This window comes from Chlorocebus sabaeus, chromosome 5 (assembly GCF_047675955.1).
Source record: "Chlorocebus sabaeus isolate Y175 chromosome 5, mChlSab1.0.hap1, whole genome shotgun sequence".
Lineage (NCBI taxonomy): Eukaryota > Metazoa > Chordata > Mammalia > Primates > Cercopithecidae > Chlorocebus > Chlorocebus sabaeus.
Genome location: NC_132908.1, coordinates 65,961,425 through 65,981,432, shown reverse-complemented (window position 1 = coordinate 65,981,432; position 20,008 = coordinate 65,961,425). Strand labels below are relative to the sequence as shown.

The 20,008-nt window shown below is 42.2% G+C and overlaps 1 protein-coding gene and 1 pseudogene across 1 annotated transcript in view; one reads left to right on the top strand and one right to left on the bottom strand.

The window, feature by feature from the left end:
• TANGO6 (transport and golgi organization 6 homolog) overlaps nucleotides 1–20,008 on the bottom strand; it is a 252,551-nt gene that overhangs the window by 67,101 nt on the left and 165,442 nt on the right. The gene's annotated exons all lie outside the window — the stretch shown is intronic.
• LOC119627816 (U6 spliceosomal RNA) lies at nucleotides 13,328–13,427 on the top strand (annotated as a pseudogene).

The window sequence follows — 20,008 nt, the reverse complement described above, 5'->3', positions numbered from 1 at the left end:
TATCCTAGAGAGGTAGTTACATATCTGCACAAGGACATCCGCATAAAGAATTTAGTGAATTGTAATCATGAAAAATGAGAAAAAATAAACTAAAAAATTCATATAGGAAAGGTTAAACAACCATGGTATACCCATATTATGGAATACTATGCAGTCATTAAAAGGAACATGACAGAATTATATACACTGATATGAAAAGCTTTCCTCAAGACATTGTTAAAGTGAAAGAAACAGAGCCAGTATTCCCATTTATGTATGTAAATATGCACACATACAACTTTTCTTACTATAAACAAATCAAACATACAGATTTACATATGTACATTAAATATTCAAATGCATAGGAAAAAAGAGAAAGGACTAAGACAAAGGAGTTAACTTGTTTGAAGAGTAAATAGAACTGGCATCAAACTTAAATGGTCTGATACTTAACTTCTGTGAGTTACCTATGAGTAACTCCTATGATATATTGCATCTAAGAGATTTCCGGCTGGGCACGGTGGTTCACACCTGTAATTCCAGCACTTTGGGAGGCCGAGGTGGGCAGATCACGAGGTCAGGAGATCGAGAACATCCTGGCTAACACGGTGAAATCTACTAAAAATACAAAAAGAAATTAGCCAGGCATGGTGGCAGGCGCCTGTAGTCCCAGCTACTTGGGAGGCTGAGGCAGGAGAATGGTGTGAACCCAGGAGGCAGAGCTTGCAGTGAGTCAAGATGGTGCCACTGCACTCCAGCCTGGGTGACACAGCGAGACTCTGTCTCAAAAAAAAAAAAAAAAAAAAAAAGACAGATTTCCAATGGCCAGGCACGGTGGCTCACCATGGTGAAACCCCATTTCTACCAAAAATACAAAAATTAGCCAGGTGTGGTGATGGGTTCCTATAATCCTAGCTACTTGGGAGGCTGAGGCAGGGGAATCGCTTGAACCTGGGATGTGGAGGTTGCAGTGAGCGGAGATCATGCCATTGCACTCCAGCTTGGGCAACAAGGGCGAGACTCTGTCTCAAAAAAAAAAAAAAAAAAAAAAAAAAAAAGATTTCCAACTAAGACTACAATATACTTTTCTACTTTTGTTGCAGTGCTTTCTCTTTCTGGAGTTAGGAAAGGGGCTTGCTCACCCTGCAGCTGGAAATGAGGATCCAGAGTAAGAGATCTGTGTTCTAGGGTTGTCCCTGCTGCCAACCAGCAGAGTGACCCTTAGGCAATTCCCTTCACTTCCCTGGACCAAGTGGAGATGAGCCAGTGAGACGAGATGATCTCTCAGGCTCCTTCCAGTTCTAAGTGTGTGAGTTGGTGAGTCACTTTCGGTTTAGTCATCAGGAAAATGAGATTTAGGAGACTGGGGAAGGAAGAAAAGGCACACATTCATGAGCCCTGGAGTGGGAGGCTGTTCTGGTTAAAGGAAGAAGGTTCCTTGTCAGGAAGGAAGGCACATAAAAAAATGAAGGAAGTTTGGAAATCTACAAACAGGGGAAACTGTAGGTTGAAAAGGGTAAGAACACAGGAGAAATATGCTAATGTTTACAAATATAGGGGCTTATAGTTAAAAATAAATGATAACGAAAGAAAAGGCACATTAAATTAACTTATCAAATAATGATTAAGTGTGTACTATGTGTCTGGCACTGTGCTAGGCCCTGGGGGGGCTAATCATAAGCAAGAAAGATTCAGTCCTTGCCCTCATAGCAAAACCTAATGGGGAAGAGGAAAAATACTGACCAAGCAATAACAATGGAGTGAGATGTGCCAAAAAGGTGACAGAGAGGGACTTTTATGAGTAATGTTTGATCTGGTTCCTATTCTATTAACAACAGCTCCAGGATTATCTTATTTGCTCAGACTCTAAAGTGCGTTCCTTTTTTTTTGTTGTTGTTGTTGTTGTTGTTTTTTTTTTTTTTTTTTTTTTTTTTTTGAGACGGAGTCTGGCTCTGTGGCCCAGGCTGGAGTGCAGTGGCCGGATCTCAGCTCACTGCAAGCTGTGCCTCCTGGGTTTACGCCATTCTCCTGCCTCAGCCTCCCGAGTAGCTGGGACTACAGGCGCCCGCCATCTCGCCTGGCTAGTTTTTTGTATTTTTTTAGTAGAGACGAGGTTTCACCGGGTTGGTCTCGATCTCCTGACCTCGTGATCCGCCCGTCTCGGCCTCCCAAAGTGCTGGGATTACAGGCTTGAGCCACCGCGCCCGGCCTGTTTTTTTTTTTTTTTTTAACTTCTCCCTGTTACCCTTCAATTAGTTCACTTATTATTATTCAGTCTTCATTTACTTCCACATAGGATGTGAAGCAACTTACAATAAATAACGTTGAAACCATATGTCATTAAAATAAACATTTTAGGCTGGGCACGGTGGCTTATGCCTGTAATCCCAGCACTTTGGGAGGCTGAGGTGGGTGAAACACCTGAGGTCAGGAGTTTGAGACCAGCCTGGCCAACATGGTGAAATCCATCTTTACTAAAAATACAAAAAAATTAGCTGGGTGTGGTGGTACCTGCCTGTGGTCCCAGCTACTTAGGAGGCTGAGGAAGGAGAATAGCTTTAACCCGGGAGGCGGAGGTTGCAGTGAGCTGAGATCACACCACTGCACCTCAGCCTGGGTAAAGACTCCATCTCAAAATAATAATTAATAAAATAAAATACATAAAATAAATATTTTAAAAGCTCTACAGTGAGAGGAGTGCAGATATCCCAAGCTAAGAATGGCTACTGCAAATAAACCATGAGTTTAGTAATTTAGTTTTACAACTGTTGGTAGCTAAGGCAAAAAAGGAATTAGAAAACACAGCTTTCATTATCCAATAAAAGAAGGAACATCATGAGGAGAGAGAAACATCAGGAACATCAGGAAGGACGCTAAGAGGTATCTCATTCATTCATCTGGCAAATCTTCTTATTTATTTATTTTTTTGAGACGGAGTTTCACTTATTGCCGAGGCTGGAGTGCAACAGCGCGATCTCGGCTCACTGCAACCTCCGCCTCCCAGGTTCAAGTGATTCTCCTGCCTCAGCCTCCCAAGTAGCTCGGATTACAGGCATGTGCCACCACGCCTGGCTAATTTGTCCAGCAAATCTTAATTGAATGCCCACAGTACTCCAATGTGCCAGTGTTCTCAGTACTGAGGACAATATAGCATGAACTTAAGAAAGCAAAATTCCCATCTTCATGAAACCTACTTCTAGCGGGGAAGAAAGACAATAAATAATAAAATCTCCAGCAGCAATGAAGGCTATGAAAAAAAATAAGGAGCAGGGAAGTTGACAGTGTGGGTGAGGGCTCAGGGAAGAGCTCTTAGAGGAGAAAACCTCAAGGAACAAGTCATGTGAGGGCCTGTCGGAAAAGTGAAGAAGACAGTGGGCAATAGAAGCTATATATTCAATGCAGAAATCATATAGCTGTTTCTTATACTGACTGGCCATATAAGTCAAGAGCATATCACCATATTAACCAAACTGCAACTTAACGTTCCATTTATGTAAATTCCTGCCCTAACTGAGCTCCAGCCCTCCTTTGAAAATGAGCATCCATTGGCTGGGCACAGTGGCTCATGTCTGTAATCCCAGCACTTTCGGAGGCCTAGGTGGGCGGATCACGAGCTCAGGAGATCGAAACCATCCTGGCTAAAATGGTGAAGCCCTGTCTCTACTAAAAATACAAAAAATTAGCTGGGCGTGGTGGCGGGTGCCTGTAGTCCCAGCTACTCGGGAGGCTGAGGCAAGAGAATGGCGTGAACCCAAGAAGTAGAGCTTGCAGTGAGCCGAGATCGCACCACTGCACTCTAGCCTGGGTGACAGAGTGAGACTCCATCTCAAAAAAAAAAAAAGGGCATCTGTTAAACTACATGCTCCACCAACCCATCCCAGGTGCACCTGAGAACCCAAGAATCCAGTGGGAGGGTGGGCATCTCAGACCCTGCATTGTACCTGGTCTGCTGACTCTGGGCTCACTTGCTACCTTGTTTTCCAGGTGTTGGACTGGAAGAACTGGAACACTCACTTCATCCACGTTGCATTTCTCAAAGAGCCTTGCCTCCACGTTCTCCAAGACTGGACTTCCCCTAGGCCTCACATACATAGCCTAGATCTGTCACACCCTTGCTCAAACCTGGTCTTCTCTGGGGATTTATGACCTTGCCCCCATTTCCTGGGGCCCTGCTACCCTCTAACTAATCTTCCCTCCCTTCTTTTCTTGTGATAGGGGTCTCAGGACTGTATTGTACCCTAGTCTCCAGGTGGAAGTCTAGGTTTGACCAGCTTGAACAGGTTTCTGTGGAGAACAAAATAAATGCACATAGTCAAAAGAAACTTCCAGGGCTGCAATTTGGCATAGGCATTGAATTTTAAGATCCTATATAAGAGGTTCTTGTTCTTTTTTTTGTGTGGTTTTTTTTTTTTTTTTTTTTTTTTTTTTGAGACAAGGTCTTGTTCTGTCACCCAGGCTAGAGTGCAGTGGTGCAATCATAACTTATTGCAGAATCAAACTCCTGGGCTCAAGAGATCCTCTTGCTTTAGCCTTCTGAGTAGGGTGGGACTATAAGTGCACACCACCATGCCCAGCTGGTTAAAAAAATTTTGTATAGGGATTAGGCCTTGCTATGTTGCCCAAGCTGGTCTCAAATTCCTGGGCTCAAGTGATCCTCCTGCCTTAGCCTCCCAAACTGCTGAGATTATAAGTGTGAGCCACTGTGCCCAGCCCAGGGGTTAATTTGAGCTTTAGGGATTCCTATATGTCAAACTTTGTATACATCTCATTGGCATTTTCCCATTCTTCCTTATAAACAGTACACTAATTTTGCTCAAGTATCCACCTGTCGCCACCCCTCCCCATGTGATTCAGGCTACAGTTTCCATTGGTCTAAGTGAATCATGGTGGACATCTTCCTTTGCTTTAACTGGTTTAGGCATGGGCATGTGACCCAGTTCTGGACAATGAGTTTTGAAGGAAAGTCTGCTAGAAGACTCTGAGAAAACTTTTTTGCCTTTGGCTATCATAAGGATACACGAATTAGGATTGCCTTAGAGTTGCTGCAACCAACTTGAAACCATGAGGAACTAAAGGATAAGGCCCATAAGCTGTGGTTGACAGAGGAGAAAGATGAAAAGAATATGGGTCTTTTTTTTTTTTTTTTTTTTTGAGACAGAGTCTCGCTGTGTCGCCCAGGCTGGAGTGCAGTGGCCAGATCTCAGCTCGCTGCAAGCTCCGCCTCCTGGGTTTACGCCATTCTCCTGCCTCAGCCTCCCGAGTAGCTGGGACTACAGGCGCCCGCCACCTCGCCCGGCTAGTTTTTTGTATTTTTTAGTAGAGACGGGGTTTCACCGGGTTAGGCAGGATGGTCTCCATCTCCTGACCTCGTGATCTTCCCGTCTCGGCCTCCCAAAGTGCTGGGATTACAGGCTTGAGCCACCATGCCCGGCCAGAATATGGGTCTTGAATGATGTCACTGAGCTACAGAATTACCAATCCTGGAATTTTTGTTATGTGTGATAATTCATTCTTTGTTAAGCCACTTGAGTTGGGAATTTCTGTTACTTGCAGCCAAAAACATTCTAACTGATATATGAAAACTGGAATGCTCTTCATTTATAAAGTTGTAGAGCACTTCAATGTCAATCCTATGTCTATCAATATGAAACATCAAAAAAGTTACATTTGTCAAAACAAAGGAACTTGGGGGCCAGACGCAGTGGCTCACACCTGTAATCCTAGCACTTGGGGAGGCCAAGGCAGGCGGATTGCCTGAGCTCAGGAGTTCAAGACCAGCCTGGCCAACATGGTGAAAATCTGTCTCTACTAAAAATATAAAAAATTAGCTAGGCATGGTGGCACATGCCTGTAGTCATAGCTACTTGGGAGGCTGAGGCACAAGAATTGTTTGAGCCCAGGAGGTGGAGGTTGCAGTGAGCTGAGATCGTGCCACTGCACTCTGGCCTGGGTGACAGGGTGAGACCTGGTCTTGGAATAGAAAAAAAAGAAAAAAGGAACTTAAGGCAGTCCCGCCTTTTTTTTTGGAGACAGGGTCTTGCTCTGTCACCCAGGTTGGAGTGCAGTAGTGTAAACATGGCTTATTGCAAACTTGACCTCCCAGGTTCAAGTGATTCTTTTACCTTAGCCTCCCGAGTAGCTGGGACCACAGGCACATGCCACCACGCCCAGCTGATTTTTGTATATTTTTGTAGAGAAGGGGTTTTGCCAGGTTGCCCAGTCTTGTCTCAAACCCCTGAGCTCAAGTGATCCTCCCACCTCAGCTTCGGCCTCCCAAAGTGCTGGGTTACAGGTGTGAGCCACTGTGTACGTGTTTTTAAAATGACTCAAAAGTCAATTGTATAACCAAGTATAACAAAAGAAAAAATTAAACCAAATAATTTTCTTTCTTCTAATTACAATTTTTATTGAGACAACAACCTGGTATACAGCATGACTCCTATAATATCAGCATAAATACATGTAACTTTCCCAAAGAGCTGAGTCATCTTTACTATATGTGCCAACCTATTTAAAAAAAAAAAAAAGGTGTGTAACTACTTACAGTAGTAACTTGCAAGAAGGGGTTACATGCTGAGTGTATTTCACAACTATTGGCTAACCCATTTGATTATGAATTAAAATCTAGGGTTCTGGGATACCCACTACTATTTCTAGTTTCTGATTAGGCAACAAAACCACTATTATCCCATCCAGGAGGGGTTCTTTGGTTTCGGTTGTTGTTGCATATTTGTTTGCACTTTTCTTTATCCAGATGAGATGTTCCTATTGACTCAGTTGAAACCTATTTGAACCAAAAGCTCCGAGATCCTAATTCACCTTTTAATGAAGGACGGCACACATTTGTTCCCTGACAAGGACAAACATTCATTACTATCCTGCTGTGTCCTTAAAAATATGCATTAAATGGCTTTTACAAAAAACGGTACTGATTTCCAAGTTCCCCCACTCCATTTTCAGAAAGCATTCATGGCCGGGCGCGGTGGCTCACGTCTGTAATCCCAGCACTTTGGGAGGTCAAGGTGGGCAGATCATGAGATCAGGAGATTGAGACCATCCTGGCTAACACAGTGAAACCCAGTCTCTACTAAAAATAAAAAAATTAGCCGGGCGTGGTGGCGGGTGCCTGTAGTCCCAGCTACTTGGGAGGCTGAGGCAGGAGAATGGCGTGAACCCAGGAGGCGGAGCTTGCAGTGAGCCAAGATCATGCCACTGCACTCCAGCCTGGGCAACAGAGCGAGACTCTATTTCAAAAAAACCCCCACAAAAAACAGAAAGCATTCACTACACACTACAATATTTAGATGAAGAGGCACTCATGAAACTGAAGTTAAAGAGACCATCTTCTTTTCCTCAGGTATTTCTTTTTTTCTTTTTCTTTTTTTTTTTTTTTACACGGAGTTTTGCTCTTGTTGCCCAGGCTGGAGTGCAATGGCATGATCTCAGCTTACCGCAACCTCCACTTCCCAGGTTCAAATGATTCTCCTGTCTCAGCCTCTCGAGTAGCTGGGATTACAGGCATGCGCCACCACACCTGGCTAATTTTGTATTTTTAGTAGAGACGGGGTTTCTCCATGTTGGTCAGGCTGGTCTCGAACTCCTGACCTCAGGTGATTCACCCGCCTTGGCCTCCCAAAGTACTGGGATTACAGGTGTGAGCCACTGCACTTGGCCTCCTCAGGTATTTCTAAAAAGCTTCAGAGAAATGAACACAGTAAATCCAAGCCCACTTTTAGAAACTTACCCAGTAGATTCTAATGAGTGGGGTTTATCTTAGCTTAGTTTTAATGGCTTCTACTTTGTGCAATGGTAATGACAACACCTGGCTATTTGCATCTCCCTATTCTCAGGAAGTCAGCACCAATCAACCTTATTGAGAAGCAAACAGCTGTGTGTTCAAGAAAGCCAGTGAAGGATCTAGATACGTTTGAAAAGAACTTAATAAAAATGAGTTGCTTTGGAAGGTGAACAATCAAGTGAGAGAGCTGAAAAAATTTTAACCTGCCTATGACTTGCCTGTATCAATTCTGGCATTGTGAAAAGATTCTTTTAACAAATTAGAATTTGGAAGATTTTTCATTAAGCTTTTCAATGGTACTCTGAAGTCTAGAGTGATAGATTCATTTATGTATATCAGATCCCATCTTTTTCCAGAAAAGATCTGAAATGACTTGCAACAAGAGATGCTTACATAGCAGAGGGGTGCTGTCGAATCTGAATTGACAAGCTTTGGGCGGCTGAGGTGGGTGGATGGCTTGAGGCCAGGAGTTCAAGACCAGCTTGGGCAATATAGCGAAAGCTTGTCTTTAAAAAAGGTATTTTAAAAATTAGCTGGGTGTGGTAGCATGTGCCTGTAGTCCCAGCTACCAGGGAGGCTATGGTGGGAGGAGAACTTGAGCTCAGATGTTCGAGGACTGCAGTAAGCTATGATTGTGCCACTGCACTCCAGCCTGCGTGACAGAGCAAGACCTTGTTTCAAAAAAAAAAAAAAAAAAAAAAAAAAACCACACACACACACTAAACTTTTGGAGTCAGAGGACCTGCTAATTTCAAGGGCTCAATCATTCCCCTAGTTCACTAAAACAGGCCATAAAAGTGAAATTGAGAAAAATCAAGTGAGAAAAAGAATTCCACTCTTTGCCAAATTCTTACACCATTCTTTCAAAAGTCTATTATTAATGCATGGGGGCTCTCTTCCTTCTCCTCCTGTACCCCCCCTTTTTTGAGACACACATGTGAACACAGATAAAACCATTTCTAACTGCTCTCTCCATTTTCTACCAAGAATATCTTATCCTCAGATTAAGGTACTGCTGGCTAAAACCAATTATATTTTCCAAAAATCGAATGATCACTTACAGCCAGCACTCCTCTGTAATCAGAACTTTACACACATTCTGAATAATGTTTTACTCCAGTGTTTCTCAAACACAAACATGGGCATTAAAACTGTGCAATGCAACTTGATTGTAACGTGGATCCTGGTGATTGAGAATTATTATTAAAATGAAAATACAATATTTTAAAAACTATTTTAGAGAATATACATAGTCCTGAAAATATATCAGAATTTAATTTCCAAACTACAGTGTAAAAAATATCTTTCCATCTAGCCAATTCAATGAAAACATTGGTATACATACTATGTGCAAGGGACGCCATACGGCACTGGAGATTGAGAGATGATGGAGATTTTGTCCCTACTTCTAGGAAGTCAGAGGTACTAAGCAGGATGAGAGCAACGGGATGGGTGATATCTATTCTTCTTGGGGAAAATTTCATGAAGGAGGGAGCACTTAAACCTAATCTTGAAGAATGGTAAGGATTCTCATAGAGACAGACAAGAGGAAGATTGCTTCAGGTAGACAGAGCTGTGGCAACAGAGGCAAGGTGGTGGCAGGGGTAGAGAGACAAAATATATGGCATATTTAGAAAACAGCAGCTGTACCAGGTAAGTGCAACGAAGAGCACAATGAGAGGTGAACATGATCAGAAATAGGCAGTGTCAAATCATGGAGGGTGTGAAATTAAAGATGTAAACAAGCCGGAGCTGATAATGCTTTTCTGAGCAAGGAAATAGCTTAACTAGAGATACATTCTTGGTGGATTAGAATTAGATAATGTGTTCACTGAGGATGGAGGTCTTTGTTTGATAACACAGAATGAGGTTTTTATCTCCAGTGGATATTCTACTGCAATGCCTTTAGCATAACATTACTCTGGTGCAAAGTCACTGTAATCTCACTACAGTTGAAGAGTATGATAATCTTTCTGGAATCAAATCTCTCTTCCAAATGAATGATGGCACAAATAGTACTGGGACTGTTCTATTTAGTGAGGGTAGCAAATAGAATGATAAGATACACAGAATGATTGAAAACTTTCTAGATACTTTGGCAAGAGAAAGTCTTTCTCTATAACAGTCATAGAGGAATCAGGTCAACAGCATAGTCATGTAGGGGGTGGCCTCACCAGCTTAGCAGTGCTGATACCCATTTCATTCTCAGTACATGCATGAAATAATTTAATTCACTTCAAGTAACTGATGTATCCTAATATGCCCTTCAGTTCCTGCCACCAAATGCCAAAAGTAAGTATTCAGGTTAGCAATGAATATTCTGTATAAGAAAACAATTCCATTTGCAATTGCATTGAAAAGAATAAAATAGGAATACATTTAACAAAAGAAGTGCAACACATACTCTGAAAACATTATTGAAAGAAATTAAAGAAGACAAATAAATGGAAAGACATCCCATGCTCATGAATTGAAGGACAATATTATAATGGCAATATCCAAAGTTGATCCACAGATTCAACACAATCCCTATGAAAATGCCAGCTGCTTTTGTTGTTGTTGTTGCTGTTGTTGTTGCAGAGATTGGCGACCTGATCCTAAAATTCATATAAGAATGGAAGGGATCCACAACAGCAAAAAGGTTGGAGGACTCACACTTCTGATTTTAAAACTTACTACAGGCCGGGCGCGGTGGCTCAAGCCTGTAATCCTAGCACTTTGGGAGGCCGAGACGGGCGGATCACGAGGTCAGGAGATCGAGACCATCCTGGCTAACATGGTGAAACCCCGTCTCTACTAAAAATACAAAAAATTAACCAGGCATGGTGGCAGGCACCTGTAGTCCCAGCTACTGGGGAGGCTGAGACAGGAAAATGGCATGAACTCGGGAGGCGGAGCTTGCAGTGAGCTGAGATCGGGCCACTGCACTCCAGCCTGGGCGACAGAGCGAGACTCCGTCTCAGAAAAAAAAAAAAAAAAAAAAAAAAAAACTTACTACAAATCTACAATAATCAAGATAGTATATACTGGGCCGGGCGCGGTGGCTCACGCCTGTAATCCCAGCACTTTGGGAGGCCGGGGCGGGCGGATCACAAGGTCAGGAGATCGAGACCATGGTGAAACCCCGTCTCTACTAAAAATAGAAAAAATTAGCCGGGCGAGGTGGTGGGCGCCTGTAGTCCCAGCTACTCGGGAGGCTGAGGCAGGAGAATGGCGTGAACCCGGGAGGCGGAGCTTGCAGTGAGCTGAGATCCGGCCACTGCACTCCAGCCTGGGCGACAGAGCGAGACTCCGTCTCAAAAAAAAAAAAAAAAAAAAAAAAGATAGTATATACTGGCCTAATAATAGGTAAATCAATAGAATAGAACTGAGGGTCAAGAAATAAACTCTCAGGCCAGGCGCAGTGGCTCACGTCTGTAATCCCAACACTTTGGGAAGCCGAGGCGGGTGGATCACCTGAGATCAGGAGTTCGAGACCAGCCTTATCAACACGGAGAAACCCTGTCTCTACTAAAAATACAAAATTAGCCTGGCGTGGTGGTGCATGCCTGTAATCCCAGCTACTCGGGAGGCTGAGACAGGAGAATCACTTGAACCCGGGAGGTGGAGATTTCAGTGAGCCAAGATCGTGCCACAGCACTCCAGCCTGGGCATACAGAGCAAGACTCCGTCTCAAAAAAAAAAGAAATAAACTCTCCTATTTATGTTCAATTTATTTTTAACAAGAATGCCAAAACAATGGAGAAAGAATGAGGCAGAAACAACTTGACAGCCACATGAAAACCCCTTCTTGACACATGTACAAAATTAACTTCAGCCGGGCATGGTGGTTCACACCTGTAATCCCAGCACTTTGGGAGACTGAGATGGGCAGGTCACCTGAGGTCAGGATTTTGAGACCAGCTTTATCAACAGGGCAAAGCCTCATCTCTATTAAAAATACAAGAATTAGCCAGGCATGTTGGCAGGTGCCTGTAATGCCAGCTATTTTGGAGGCTGAGGCACGAAAATTCCTTGAGCCTGGGAAGCAGAGATTGCAGTGAGCTGAGATCGTGCCACTGCACTCCAGCCTGGGGAACAGAGTGAGACTCCATCTCAAAAAAAAAAACCAAAACCAAAACCAAAACAAACAAACAAACAAACAAAAACTTCAAATGGATCACAGATTTATGCATAAGAAATAAAATCGTAAAACTCTCAGTCCTTTGGCAGACTTAAGTGGGAGGATTGCTTGAGGCCCGGAGTTCAAGACTAGCCTGGGAGTGATGGCTTTGATCAACATAGCAAGATCTCAGCTGTACAAAAAACAAGAAAACGGAGTAAATCTCTGTGACTTTAGGTTAGACAAAGCCTTCTTACATATGATGCCAAAAGCAAAAGTGACAAAAGAAAAAAATGCATACATTGGACTTCATCAAAATTAAAAACCTTTGTGCTTCAAATGTCACCATCAAGAAAGTGAAAAGAATTTTGATAGTGAAGGAGGCTGTGTTGGGGGAGGGAGCATATGGAAACTCTCTCGACTTTCTGCTCAATTTTTATGTGAACCTAAAACTGCTCTTAAAAAAGTCTATTTTTTCTGAAAGAAAAAGTCTATTCTTCTTTTTTTAAAAAAAGTGAAAAGACAACCCACAAAATGGAAGAAAATATCTGCAAATCACGTAAGTGTAAGGGACTTGTCTCTTGAATTTATAAAGAACTCTTACAACACAAAAAAGAAAGACAACTCAATTAAAAAAATGATCTGAATAAACATTTCTCCAAAGAAAATATATGAATGTCCAAGCAGCACAGGAAAAGGTGCTCAACATCATTAATCACTGGGGAAGTACAAATCAAAACCATAAGGAGATATCATTTCATATTCACTGGGAGAGCTGTAATCAAAAGGGCAGACAATAACAAGCCCTGGTGAGAAGAAACTGGAACCCTTTTACACTGCTGGTGAAAATGTAAAATGAAAAACTTTGGAAAACAGTTTGGCAGTTCCTCAAAAAGTTAAACATAGAGTTACCATATGACTTGAGAGAACTGAAAACACTTTTCCACATAAAAACTTGTACACAAATGTACATAGCAGTTTTATTCATAATAGACAAAAATTCACATATCCATCAACTGATGAATGGATTAAAAATGTGGCATATCCAGGCCGGGCATGGTGGCTCACACCTGTAATCCCTGCACTTTGGGAGGCCGAGGCAGACAGATCATGAGGTCAGGAGTTCAAGATCATACTGGCTAACACGGTGAAATCCGCCTCTACTAAAAATGCAAAAAATTAACAGGGTGTGGTGGCACGTGCCTGTAGTCCCAGCTACTCAGGAGGCTGAGGCAGGAGAATTCCTTGAACCCAGTTGGCGGAGGTTGCAGTGAGCCGAGATCATGCCACTGCACCCCAACCTGGGTGACAGAGCAAAACTCAGTCTCAAAAAAAAAAAAAAAAAGAAAAAAAGTGACATATAAATACAATGGAATATTATTCAGCAATAAAAAGAAATGAATTACCAATACATGCTACAACATAGATGAACTTTGAAAACACTGCACTTGCTTCAGCAGCAAATATACCAACACTGGAATGATACAGAGATTAGCATGGCTCCTGTGCAAGGTTGACAGGCAAATTCGTGAAATGTTCCATGTTTAAAATAAAAGAAAAAGAAAACATTATGCTAAGTGAAAGAAGCCCACATGGTGTATTTCGTTTATATGAAATGTCCATAAGTAAACCCTTAGAGGAGCAAGTACAGTAGTGATTGCTCGACTGGGAATGGATACAAGGTTGCTTTTGGGGTGATGCAAATGTACTAAATTGATTGTAATGGTGATTGCACAAGTCTGTGAGCATACAACAACAACAACAACATTGAGCTGTACATTGTAAATGGTTGAATTACATGGTATATGAATTCTATTTCAATAAGTGTGTTTTTGGTTTTTTTTGGTTTTTTTTTTTTTTTTTTTTGTGAGACAGAGTCTTGCTCTGTTACCCAGGTTGGAGTGCAGTGGTGCAATCTCAGCTCACTACAATCTCCGCCTTCCAGGGTCAAGGGATTCTCCTGCCTCAGCCTCCGGAGTAGCTGGGATTACAGGCGTGTGCCACTATGCCCGGCTAATTTTTGTTTTCTTTTTTTTAGTGGAGATGTAGTTTCACCATGTTGGTCAGGCTGGTCTCGAACTCCTGACCTCAGGTGATCCACTGGCCTTGGCGTTCCGAAGTGTTGGGATTACAGGTGTGAGCCACCGCACCCAGCCAGAAGTCTGTTTTTTTAAAAATGAAATTTTGCTAATGGAAGGACTGGAGAATATATTTTTCAGTGAAGCTGGAAAAACAGAAGCAACATATAAAAATATTCACATACTAGAAAAGAAGCAGTCTATGTGTGTAAGCACAATCTAATATGAAACACATCCCTGCCTCCCAAAAACTCAGAGACCAAAGGCTTGGGACTAATCTCACAGACAATTCACAATCATTGCTGCCCTCAAACAGAGGAGGCAGGAGATCTGGATTCTTTGGTAATCTGCCCACTATAGGAACCGAGTCCTGCCTCCACCACCAGCCAAGCAGAACCCAGGGCTTTCCCACTGCTTTCTGACTGGCATCGCTTCTGCCAGCTCTTCCTTTCCTTATTTGTCAGTAAACGATGGTGACAATATAATTTCAGTCTTTACTGCTTCAGAGCCGGCCATTTAATGAGTAACATTTGTAAAAGCCTTCTAAATTTTCATTGTTTCTGTTTTTGAAAAAATATTAGTATTATTTAAAAGTTTCTTAATCGAGGCAAGAAAAACATTCCAGATTCAGACTCTTGGAGCTCCTTATATCAACGGCATTCAAACCAGAGCGACTCCACCTTGAACAGGGGCTGGGTAAAATGAGGATTCAACTTGCTACCTTTTTTTTTTTTTGAGACAAAGTTTCATTGTTGTTGCCCAGGCTGGAGTACAATGGCACAATCTCGGCTCACTGCAACCTCTGCTTCCCGGGTTCAAGTGATTCTCCTGCCTCAGCCTCCCGAGTAGCTGAGATTACAGGTGCCTGGCTAATTTTTGGTATTTTTAGTACAGATGGGGGTTTTACCACGTTGGCCATGCTGGTCTCAAACTCCTGACCTCAGGTGATACACCTGCCTTGGCCTCCTGGGATTGGCCTCCTGGGATTACAAGTGTGAGCCACCGTGCCTGGCCGCTACCTTTTATTCAATTTCGATTTTGGAATCTGTCTTTTTTTTTTTTTTTTGAGACGGAGTCTCACTCTGTCGCCCAGGCTGGAGTGCAGTGGCCGGATCTCAGCTCACTGCAAGCTCCGCCTCCCGGGTTTACTCCATTCTCCTGCCTCCTGCCTCAGCCTCCCGAGTAGCTGGGACTACATTAGCTGGGACTACAGGCACCCGCCACCTCACCCGGCTAGTTTTTTGTATTTTTTAGTAGAGACAGGGTTTCACTGTATTAGCCAGGATGGTCTTGATCTCCTGACCTCATGATCCGCCCGTCTAGGCCTCCCAAAGTGCTGGGATTACAGGCTTGAGCCACCGTGCCCAGCCTGGATTCTCTGTCCTTTATTTTGGGCAGATGGGAAAGTGGCCATGAGACCTCTGGCTTAGGAGCCTGACTGCAGCCTCCCATTGTCTGGGTGCCCCAGATGGGAGCACACCTGGCCGGTCACTTCCTTAGTAGCCCACCCTGTCACCCCTTCTCTGTAGTTTTGCTTTGGATAGTTGGGCAGTTGTTTAAAGCAAGACACTTGGTTGTGAGTGGTCCCCCACTGTGTTGATCCTGGGATGCCAGAGTCATGTTATATTGTGGTCCCCAACTGTGTTAGGTCTCATGCCTTTGGGGTTCACTGTTGGACACTCCTGAGGTGCTCTGGGGTTTTCAGCATTTGGTATGTTTGTCATCCATGCCAGATGCTCTGCGGTGTTCAGAATTGGCATTCCCTCTAGAATTGTGGGTTAGAGTCCCACCCTAGGGGAATCCTGGTCTTACTTTTTCTTGTTTCCTATTCTAAAGTTATTGTTTTCTGTAACAGCATTTTCTTGTCTTATTGTCACCTCATTTAATGATTTGATACAGGAGGTGAGAATTTGCAGGGGTAGATAACTGGACAGAGAGATAGATTGAAAAAGTTCTATGTCTAGTAAAGATCCTTGTTGGACATGGGGACAATAGTCCTGAAGGATTTGCTGCTGAGGTGCCCTTTAAGCAACTACAGCAAATTCAAATTAGCAAACAAAGTTTAGCCATTTGGACAAGTCCCGATTTTGTCAGAGAAATAATTTGGGGCCGGGCACGGTGGCTCTGGCCTGTAATCCTAGCACTTTGGGAGACCGAGGCAGGCAGATCATGAGGTCAGGAGTTTGAGACCAGCCTGACCAACATGGTGAAACTCCATCTCTACTAAAAATACAAAAATTAGCCGGGCGTGGTGGCAAGTGTCTATAATCCCAGCTAATCAGGAAGCTGAGGCAGGAGAATTGCTTGAACCTGGGAGGCGGAGGTTGCAGTGAGCCAAGATCGCACCATTGCACTCCAACCTGGGTGACAGAGTGAGACTCCATCTCAAAAAAAAAAAAAAAAAAAGAAAAGAAATAATTTGGATCTAGCTGTCTTTTATGAAACAGTGAGTTTGTATTACTATCTCATGACTAGAGTTTCAAGATAAAAGCTATTGGATCTTTATGTGTGTGCATACATATGTTTATGTGTATTCACATTTATTATGTTATATATTGTCTACAGGGTAACAAATTGACTTATAAATAAAAGAGCACTCATAAATTAAGTAAGTCAGTCCAAGCATTTTTCAAGTTCATTTAATTTAAACTCATTAAAATTTAGGATTACTAAAAATTCATATATAATTCTGTATGTAAAATGTGCCAAAGAAGATATACTGTTATTGAAAAAAATTTTTTTTTTTTTTGCCAATTCAGATGTTATTTAAAGTGGGGTTTAAAATGTGGATTTAGGAAGAAAATAGAAACAAGGTAGAAAGAAAAAAAAACAGTAAGTAGGGGAAAGAGATGAGTAGAAAGTTATGGATATGAAGATGTATTTTTGGTAAGGAAGGCTATAAAGAAAAGAAATTTTATGTGAGAAAGGATCTTGTATGGTAAATTCTTGTTCTAAAGTAGAATGACTAATTATTTAGGAAAGAAGAAAGTATACGACAAGTCAAAAGGTCCAAGCATGTCATAGATGGTCTACGTAAGTCATGATAAAGCTCATAAAAGATAACTTATTAAACTTTTTTTTTTTTTTGTGGAGACAGAGTCTCACTGTGTTGCCCAGGCAGGAGTGCAGTGGCGTGATCTCTGCTCACTGCAAGAACTGCCTCCTGGGTTCACACCATTCTCCTGTCTCAGTCTCCCGAGTAGCTGGAACTACAGGTGCACATCACCACACCTGGCTAATTTTTGTATTTTTAGTAGAGATGGGGTTTCCCCACATTGACCAGGTTGGTCTCAAACTCCCGACCTTGTGGTCCACCCGCCTATGCCTCCCAAAGTGCTGGGATTACAGGCATGAGCCACCACGCCTGGCCTAAACTTTTTAATATAATTAAATAAACCACAATGAAAGAAAATTTATTTATAATTGTCTATCTAAATTTTGGTCCCCTATATTAAAACACGTTTTTTAAAGTATTGGTTTGCTTTCAGTAAGACTGAAAGAAATACTGACTTTTAATTCTAAAATCTGTTTTCCTTTTTTTTTTTTGAGACAGAGTCTTGCTCTGTCACCCAGGCTGGAGTGCAGTGGCACGATCTCGGTTCACTGCAAGCTCCGCCCCCCAGGTTCATGCCATTCTCCTGCCTCAGCCTCCTGAGTGGCTGGGACTACAGGCACCCGCCACCACGCCCAGCTAATTTTTTGTATTTTTAGTAGAGATGGGGTTTCACTGTGTTAGCCAGGATGGTCTCGATCTCCTGACCTTGTGATCTGCCCACCTCAGCCTCCCAATGTGCTGGGATTACAGTAAAATCTGTTTTCTTTTCCCTTGAAAAGGTATGTTCTTCACAAGCTCAAAAATGGCTGCTCTAGACTCCTGGGAAAAACAATATGGTGCTTACCTTCTGCTGTAGCTCAGTAGCAAAGGCTTTGCTCTTTTGTGATGGTGACCTGGATTAAACTCCTGGCTTAGGGAATGAGTTCCTTTTGATTTGACACTTGTGGGACTTTTGCCATTTATTTATTCTTTTTCCCTCTATGGACAGCTGCTGATTTCCTGAGTTGAATTTTCTTTTCTCTGAGCTACCTTAGGCGTGATTCTAGATCTTATTAAAACTGCTTGCCATCTCTTTGGAGACACCTCGTACGTCTATGGTTAAATCATAACCTTCATTAAGGCTTTTTTGTTTTACTTGGAAGAATACCTTTGAGGGGGAAAAAAGGGGCTTAAAAGCCAGAGGTGTTGGCTGCTTGTCCTGGCTAAAGTCTAATGACAAAAGATTTAGAAAGATTTTTTTTTTTTTTTTTTTTGAGATGGAGTCTTGCTCTGTCACCCAGATTGGAGTGCAGTGGTGCCATCTCAACTCACTGCAACCTCTACCTCCTGGGTTCAAGCGATTCTGGCGCCTCAGCCTCCCGAGTAGCTGGGACTACAGGCGTGTGCCACCAGACCCAGCTAATTTTTGTATTTTTAGTAGAGAAAGGGTTTCACCATGTTGGCCAGACTGGTATCACCCCTCAGGTGATGTGCCTGCCTCAGCCTCCCAAAGTGCTGGGATTACAAGCATGAGCCACCACACCTGACCCAAAAGGACTTTTTAAAAAAGTGCTCTATGGTTAAAAGTCAGCTTAATTAAAAACAGATACCCAATGTATTAGTCCATTTTATACAGCCAAGACTGGGTAATTTATAAAGAAAAGAGGTTTAATTGACTCACAACTCTGCATGGCTGGGGAGGCCCCAAGAAACTTACAATCATGGTGGAAGGGGAAGAGGCATGTCTTACATGGCAGCAGGCAAGACAGAGCAAGCAAGACCACAGAAAACTGTCTTATAAAACCATCAGATCTTAGGAGAACTCACTCACTATCCTGACAACAGCATGGGGGAAAACATCCCTATGATCCAGTCACCTCCTACCTGGTCCCTTCCTCAATACATGGGGATTATGGGGATTACAATTCAAGATGAGGTTTGGGTAGGGGCACAGAGCCAAACCATATCACCCAAGTTTTATATATATAAAAATTAAAAGGTTTTATGTCTTTTCTTTGATCTTATTTTTTTGGTTTGTTTTTCTTCTCAGTCAACTGAATTATTTCTCCAGTCTTTTTTCTTGCTACCCTTGATGCCCACATGAGAGGACCTATGGTAATTTCTGACAGCCTGGGACTCCTTGGGAGAAAAATAGAAGATGTCACAGATGCTGTTTTGGAAGAAAAAGCTGTTTTCCTCATGGAACTCCAAAAACTGTAAGTAGACAGGTCCCTCTCAAAATCTAAGGCTCTGCTCTGCATCACGTTACTTGATCTTTTTTTTACTTTTGGGGGTATCAGAAATTATTTTGCATTATGAGAGAACTTTTAGCCATGGTATAACAGCTAGGTAGGACATATACTTTTAGGAATAGCTGATGGCAGTTGCTTACAGTGAGCGGTTATTACTAAAGGCCAATACTTCTTTTTTCTCATATTTAAATGAAAAAAGCATGCTCTTGGGTACCTAAAAGGTATGAAATGGGGAATGGGCAGATTGGCTTTGGGTTGGCCACCAGCCTCGGGGGAACGTCTTTGCAGTGAAATGCAAGGTAAAAGCATTGCATTGTCTGGTTCCATGGTGTTCCTTTCTTTTTAGGAATCCAGAATCTAGTGTAAAAATGGGATCCTTTATTTTTGGAGATCTGTTTTGTTTTCTAGCTGTGCCTGCTTATTTGGCCCTAGAAACTGCAGGCTTTAATGAGAAACTTAAAAACTGGCAAATGAGAAATCTTACAACTACTGGATCTTCTGTCTGTGTATTTATATGTGTTGTATGTATAATGTTTAATAAAAGAGCTCTAAATAATAGGCACAAAGAAAAATAAGACTTAAATACTTTGCTAGAAAAATAAAAACTTTAGTGCCTTTTAGTACGCATAACTAATAGTCTTTTAAAAATAAAGAAAGTTTAAAGATTACTGGTAAAATAAAATAAAAATGTCTTCAAAATTTGGACATTTGGTCTAAATTATGCAGGTCAGATATCAGGTTTGCTAAACGCTTTAAGGTCATAAA